At 51.6% G+C, this 8,037-nt stretch overlaps 1 protein-coding gene across 1 annotated transcript in view; it reads right to left on the reverse strand.

Annotated features, from left to right (window-relative positions):
* The window catches only part of ST6GAL1 (ST6 beta-galactoside alpha-2,6-sialyltransferase 1), a 124,472-nt gene extending 121,085 nt beyond the window's left edge, over positions 1-3,387 (reverse strand). The window contains exon 1 of the mRNA XM_004382244.2: positions 3,130-3,387. The gene's annotated coding sequence lies outside the window, so the exon portion shown is untranslated. The remainder of the gene's footprint in view (positions 1-3,129) is intronic.
* Positions 3,388-8,037: the final 4,650 nt, after the last annotated feature.

Genomic DNA, 8,037 nt, shown 5'->3' on the forward strand with positions numbered 1-8,037 from the left:
TTCAACAGTAGATCCCATCATGAGGTGTGATCACATTATATCAAATCTCATCACGGAAATAATCACAACATCATAGGACTGCCAGACCGCTGAGACTCATGGCCCAGCCAAGCCAACACGCAACCTTAACCATCGCAGACATGTTATCAGGAGGGCTCAGTCCCTGGAGAAGGACATCACACTCAGTAAAGTAGAGGGTCAGCAAAAAAGAGAAAGACCCTCAACGAGATGGATTGACACAGTGGCTGCAACAATGGACTCAAGTACGACATTGATCATGAGGATGGCGCAGGACCGGGCAGTGTTTCATTCTGCTGTACCTGTGGTTGCTATGAGTCAGAATCACCCTGATGGCAACGGGCTTGGTTTTGGTTTGGCAGGTTTATAATACTCAAAACAGCTCCCTTAACTGGGGAAACACAAGAGAGACTATCTGGGCTAGCCCTGGCAAGGGTGAAGTGAGCCGTTTAGTAAACACTAAAGAGTAACTGATCCTGAGTGATACTATAGATAACGCCTCAACATTTCATCCATTGGGATCCCTGGTTTTGTTTAATAATCACACACACACAAACACACCCATTGTCTTTCAGTGGATTCCGGCTCACAGTGACCCTATAGGACAGAGCAGAACTGCCCCATAGGGTTTCCAAGGAGCAGCTGGTGGATTCAAACCACCCACTTTTTGGTTAGCACCGAGCTCTTAATCACTGCAACACCAGGCCTCTTTGAATAATCAAAACCTATTTAAATCTTTAAGGAATTCATTCTATGACTTAAAAGGTATTGCTGTAACAACCATCATAACTTTCACTTTACTCTGGGGTACCGGGGTACCAACAACAATCCATTTGATGCAACAGTTTTCCTTTTCAGCAAAAACGAGGCACTAAAAGTAGACAACTTGCTGTGTGTCCTTGGGCAAGACATGTCTCCTCTCTGGGCCCGCTTTCCCATCTGGAAAATAAATCCGCCCGGCCAGGTGATTTGTGAAGTTCCTTACTGGATAGGCATCCTGATGAGAAAGCTATACTCGATTTCCAAGAGGAATTACTACAAAAATGAAACACTCTGGAAGCCTACAGAAAGAAACAAGTGTAGCTAGGAGGTACCAGGGACAAGGCAAGACAGCAGTTAGCTTTGGAGAAACCTGGACTTGCAATGTTTTTTGCTTTTCCAACTTCTCTGCCAAACACAAAAATAAGCAGCTACTTCCGTGGGAGTCTCATACAAAAAATAAATTAAATAAAATCAATGAAAACAATGCTTTGTTCTGCCCGAGTGGTTCAGGAGTAGCCCACTAAGAGACACTTTCACAGCCCAGGCTTATTCCCAAACAAAGTCCTCCTGGCTCGCGGATGAGAGGCAAAACATCTAAGTCTCCATAGCTGGCCCTATTCCAATTTGAGGGGAAGGGGCCGGTCTGGAGAGAAAAATAAGCTTACGAAAGGATAAAGAGTAAGGAATTACTAAACCTATCTTTTCTCAGCTGTAAAAGAATTCTCAAAAGGGAGAAGAGCAGGGTGCAGCTTTCAGTCTGAATTACTTTCTTTGTTTAATTCTATTCTGCCTAAGGCCACACTGCCTTTTAGGCCAACCACGGAATCCCGGCTTTGCCTTTAGTTGCAGGGCGGGGTAGTGCATTGTGGGAGCTGGGAGACCCACGCTCAAACCCTCTCTGCTGCTGATCTCCCCCGGTTTAAACTTGGGCAAGCAGCTGAACTCTGCTGTTTCCCACCTGTAAAACGAAAGGGTGCACCAGACGCTCTCTAGACCCTTCCAATAGCAGTCGTATAGGGCTGGAGGCGCTCCAGTTCTGAGGGACAATTCATCTCCAGCCACACCAGCCAAGGTGAAGCAGCAGCCTGACTGCTCAGCAAGCTCACACGCAGCCGGGGTGCCTCATTCCTGCGCACACCGCGCGCTCACACAACCTAATGGGCTTGGGGCTGCACCAACCCATCACCTAAGAAGCCAGTTCATCCTCCAAGCCATCTCAATCCTCCAAGCCATCTCAAAGCTGCCTGACCAGGTCTCTTTAACCAACCTCTGCCACGCAGAGCTGAGAATATTTAAGCAAGGAAAAAGCAAAACAAAGAGGCCCCTCTTTCTCCACCTCGTCGTTTCATTCAGATAAACTCTGGTAAAACTGAAAATGGTACGGTCGCCAGTGCCACCTAGAACAAGAGGCCTCGGCTGGTCTCGCTTGTGGGAACACACAGCAAGCAAAAAGAGTGGAATAGGCACCCAGACCCACAAGGCAAGGCGCAGGCGAAACCCAAGACCGCGCCCGGCGATCTTTAAATTGAACTGTTCTTTCTACAGGCTTGGCAGTCGCCCGGGCCGCGGGGAAAACCGGGCGCAGGACCCAGTCCTTTCTTTTTTTATTTTGGACCGGCGTCTCAGAGACGTGAGGTGGAGGAGGGTGGTATCCAGCTTCACCCCAAGGAGTGGGCCACGGCCAGGGAGAGACTCTCGGCCTGGGGTAACCCCTTTGTAGCTGCTGTCTTGTTTTGCTTTTTCCTTTTTGAATCTGGCAGTTTGGCCCGATGCCCAAGTGGTACCTTAAACAGCTCTCTCGCCCTCCTCCTGCAAGTGGCGCCTCCGGCGCCTCTCCCTGCCCAGCGGCTGAGACAATGGTCCGACACCGCAGGGTGGCTGCTAAGAGCGTTAGGTGAGCCCAGATTCCAGGGCAGGGCACACGTGCATTTGTTATGGTGTCTGCCCCACTCAACGCCGCGGGCCTCAGTTTCCCGGTCTGTAAACGCAGCAGGCGGGATCTGAGAGACCCCGGGCTCTGCAAGGCGTGCCCCCCGCCCCGCAGTCCTGTTGGTGCGGTGGTGAAAGCAGGGCTCCCGAGGGCCGCGCGCACGTGGGTTTGTTGTGGGTCCTCAGGCTGGCGGAGCCCGGGAGAAAGCGGAGCAGCCCCTCGGCCGGGACAACCACACAGACAGCCCCAGCCAGAAGGCGGCCCGGCCACCGCGGCGGGCTGGCTAAGGCGGCTCAGGGGGCCGCTTCCCTGCGCCCTAGACGCGCCGCGGGCCCCGCAGCTCCGCTCGGTTTCGGCTCCCCTCGCATCCCTCCTCCCTGGGGGCCCGCCGCGCCGCTGCCCACCGCACCCCTACTCACGCGCAGCGCTCTCGGCCATGGAGGCTGCGGCTCCTCCGGAGGCTCCACGCTGCAGCCCGCTGGGCGCCCACGCCGGCCAGCAGCCGGCTTCCTTTGTTAGCGCCGGGCAGTGCCCCAGGCGTCTTCCCCGGCCGGGCCCGCCCAGGACTCCCCTCCCCCAGGTGCAGCTCGACTCCGCGCTCGGCGGGCGCTGGAGAGCCCGGGGGCTGGGGGCCCCACGCGGGAGTCCGGAGGAGGGGTCCGCTGGAGAGGAGAGGGACCCGGGGATGCGGGGTGGGGAAGGGGGAAGGAGGGAAGAAGAGCGCGGCGGAGGGGCGGGGAGGAAGCCAGCAGTCTCCGTTATGCAAATAGAGCCAGGAAGGGTGGGTCCCGGGCTGCAAGGCTCCCCAAACCAGCCTAGCCCTCCGGAGGTCGCTAGGGAGCGGACCCCGCGGAAAAGGGTGCCCAGATTCGGCCGGGAGCACCGGGTGATGCCCGGACTCTGCCTCCCCGCCAGGAGCGCCGACCGAGTAACGCCGGGAGGGACAACGCGGTGCGACAAGGACCTCAGATGCCGCCTGCATCCCACCTTGCAGGTCCCGGAGAACTGAATCGAGCGTTCTCTGGCTTTTCGTCCTAACAAACGGGAACTATAAATCCTGGCTCTGCTAATGAGTGACTGCGTGACCGTGAGCAAGTCACTTACCTCTGAAGCCTCGAATTCTTCTAACATAGAATACGAAATAAAACGTATTTCGCAGGCTTTGGCAAGAGCCTCCGAACATGGGGCGTGGCACGGTACTCTCAAATGGCAAATACAGAAGGGAAGGGGGGTCACGAACTCCTGCACACGGAGACTGCAGCGCCCCGAGCTGTCTGCGGGCGGAGGGACAGACGAGGCCGCAGGTAGAGGGTGTTGAAACAGCCAGGTTCCTCCCTTTCACGGGGGCGGAGCTGGGGCTGGTGCTGCAGAGAGAGGAAAACAGCTTGTTGAGTAAGCTGCAGGAACTGTAGAGGCATAGAGAGCGGGGTTAGAGGGGGGCATTTGCAAGTCCAAAGGTCGCCAGACCTGGCCAGCAGGTGAATCACCCACACCCCCGTCGTCGATGCCTGCAGAGGGAAGGGGCACAAACTTGGAGGTTGCCCCTGGGCGCTCTTGACCCCTGCTACGCCTCCGGGGGCCTGCGTAGTGACCATCACTGGGGGCTACTTCCCCAAAACAGAGTACCACTTCACAAGAGGGCTGAAAGCGACCTTAGCCCCGTAGCCCGGAGCAGGGATATAACCACCGTAACTAATAATCACCGCCCAAACATCTATCGCAGGCACACAAAGCGCCAGGCTCTGGGCTGGGGGTGTGGTGGAGGGAAGGGGTAGTCTAGGTTCTCAAAAACACCAAAACCAAAATCAAACCCGTTACCTGTGAGTCAATTACAGTTCAAGGCGACCCTATGTGTTTCAGAGTAGAACTGTGCTCCATAGGGGTCTCCTATGGGTGATGCAGTGGTTAAAGCGCTCAGCTGCTAACGGAAAGGTTGGCAGTTGGAACCCACCAGCCACTTCGCAGGAGAAAGATGTGCCAGTCTGCTTCCATAAGGATTTATAGCCTTGGAAACCCTACGGGGCAGTTCTACTTTGTCCTTACAGGGTTGCTATGAATTGACTCGATGGCAACGGGAACCTTTATGGAAGCGATTACCAGACATTTCTTCGGCGCTGCTGGATGGGTTCAAACTGCCAACATTTAGGTTAGCAGTCGATTACATCTTGCACTACCTAGTCCAGTGCACACTTCCAGAGTTTGAAGCCCAGGCCCAGAGTTTTCTCTCCAAGTCAATAATGGGCTACTCCCCACTAAACCCTGGTGGCGTAGTGGTTAAGAGCTACCGCTGCTAACCAAAAAGTTGGCAGTTCAAATCTACCAGGCGCTCCTTGGAAACCCTATGGGGCAGTTCTACTCTGTCCTATAGGGTCGCTATGAGTCAGAATTGACACAACGGCAACAAGTTTGCCCTCCCCCCTCCCCCCACTATTAGCTGGGAAAAGGGGAAGTTGTATCCTCATCCCATCCCTAATACTTTCTAACACTGCTTCCTCCTTGCCTTGATCCTGACCCCCTAGTGCTGTCACAGCTGGTCCTCCCCTGCCTGGGGCAGAGGCATTATTGCTCAACAGGAAGAGCTCCAACTATGGAAGGTCCCAGGCTGAGTGAATTCAAATCACTATAACTAACTTTAAGGTCGACTCTACTTTGAAGAGGCAGCTCTTTTCCAGTCGTATTTTGAGTGCCTTTCAACCTGAGGGTCTCATCTTCCAGCACTATATCAGGCAGTGTTCTGCTGCTATCTGTAAGATTTCCACTGGCCAGGTTTTTTTTGGAAGTAGATTGCCAGGTCCTTCTTGCTAGTCTGTCTTAGTCTGGAAGCTCTGCTGAAACACGTCCACCATGGGTGACCCTGCTGGTATGTGAAATAATGGTGACATAGCTTCTATCATCAGAGCAACATGAAAGTCACCGCAGTATGATGGGATGTGGCATGACTCAAAATCAGAAGAAACAGCTGCAACCACCCATTAATAATCAGAATGTGGAATGCACGAAGTATGAATCAAGGAAAATTGGAAGTTGTCAAAGATGAAATGGAATTCTTGAAGATCAATATCCTAGGTATTAGTGAGTTGAAATGGACTGGTATTGGTCATTTTGAACTGGACAATCTTATGGTCTACTATGCCAGAAATGACAAATTAAAAAGGAATGGTGTCACATTCATTGTCAAAAAGAGCATTTCAAGATCTATCCTAAAGTACAACGCTGTCAGTGATAGGATAATATCCATATGCCTACATATAAGGAAGACCAGTTAATACAACTATTATTCAAATTTATGCACCAACCACTAATGCCAAAGATGAAGAAAGTGAAGTTTTTACCAACTTCTGCCACCTGAAATTGATCAAGCATGCAATCAAGATGCGTTGATAATTACTGGCGATTGGAATTCAAAGGTTGGAAAAAAAGAAGGAGCGGTAGCTGGAAAATATGGCCTAGGTGATAGAAACCACACCAGAAATCGAATGACAGAATCTTGCAAGACCAACGACTTGTTCATTGGAAATAACTTTTCTCAACAACTATACACGTGGTGGCTATACATATGGACCTCATCGGATGGAAAACACAGCAATAAAATCGACTACGCATGTGGAAAGAGACGACGGAGAAGCTCCATATCATCAGTCAGATAAAGGTCAGGGGTCACCTAAGGAACAGACAATCAATAGCTTGCATGCAAGTTCAAGTTGAAGCTGAAGAAAATTAAAACAAGTCCACAAGAGCCAAAGTATGACCTTGAGCGTATCCCACTTGAATTTAGAGACCATCTCAAAAATAGATTTGACTCATTGAGCACTAATGACCAAAGACCAGACAAGCTGTGGGATGACATCAAGGACATCATATGTGACGAAGCAAATGGTCATTAAAAAGACAGGAAAGAAAGAAAAGTCCAAATGGATGTCAGAAGAGACTCTGAAACTTGCTCTTGAATGTAGAGTAGATAAAGCGAACAGAAGAAATGATGAAGTAAAAGTACTGAACAAAAGATTTCAAAGGGTGGCTCAGGAAGACAATGTAAAGTATTGTAATGAAATGTGCAAAGACCCAGAGTTAGAAAACCAAAAGGGAAGAACACACTTGGAATTTTTCAAGCTGAGAGAACTGAAGAAAAGAATTCAAGTCTCAAGTTGCAATACTGAAGGATTCTATGGACAAAATATTGACCAACCCATGAAGCATCAAAAAAAGACGGAATGGGAGGCAGGGCCAAGATGGAGGAGTAGTCAGACCCTTCCGGTGGACCCTATTACAACAAAGACCCAAAAAAACAAGTGAATTGATTATATATGGCAATCTGGGAGCCCTGAACATAAAAGGTAAAGTTGAGGAACCAGACTGAGTGGCAGGGGGAGGGAGAGACGGTTCAGAAACAGCGAGGAGTTGCCAGACCTGACCCGGTGAGAGCCTGAGCCCTTCAGGCCTGATCAGCTTGGGGGTGAGCAGTGAGGCAGGCAAGCAGCGGTGCTCAGGAGGCACGTTTTCTGCATGAGGAGAGACCCAGCACCAGAGAGCCTACACGGCCACCCAGAACCACTGAGAAGCAGCCCTGGATTGGCAGAGGATAAGTACTTGAGTATGGCCTACCATGTGGATCAAAAACACCCCCATTAGGGAAAAATCTCCCTCCCATTTACCTCCCCACTCCCTGCTCTGCACTGGGTCCCAGACCAGCTTCAGCAATTGCCTAGTTCCCCTGGGCCAGAAGTAGGATCCTTCACATGCCTGGAGCCATTCTCCCTGCCTTGGAGAGTGAACAAATTAACAAATGGGGGAAGAAATAAACTGCCGGCTCCCCTAAGCCAGGAACCCAGGGTAGCCACAGCTCCTTAGCCTAGGCACAGGCATAAGGGATTCACAGACTTTGAGTGCCTTTCCCCCTTCATAGACTTGTATGGGCCCATTTCAGTAGCATCAGCCCTCATTACCGCAGTACAACAGGGTATATACCAGAAGTCTAACTTCAACTGTTACAGCTGTGAAGTGGCAGGTTCGTGACATTTGACACTGCTTTGCCCATTAAGCAGGGTCTTCACCTACCCACATGAGAGGCCTGAGGACTGGTGGTTCCACCCATCCCACCTAGCCACCTGCTATAGGGGCCCATGAAGAAGAGGTGCCCCCCAGTCCTTACAGCCAACAGCATTGGGTGCTCATAGTCCAGCTGCAAAACCCACCCACCTATGTGCTCTAGGGAACAGGGACACACTTTCCTCCTGGACACTCGGGGGTGGCCGTCAACCCCCTGCCTTGCCCCTGCTGCAGCCAGATGCCTGTGCCTACACCAATCACCCATGCCTGTCTAGGACTGT

This window comes from Trichechus manatus, unplaced genomic scaffold (assembly GCF_000243295.1).
Source record: "Trichechus manatus latirostris isolate Lorelei unplaced genomic scaffold, TriManLat1.0 scaffold00092, whole genome shotgun sequence".
Lineage (NCBI taxonomy): Eukaryota > Metazoa > Chordata > Mammalia > Sirenia > Trichechidae > Trichechus > Trichechus manatus.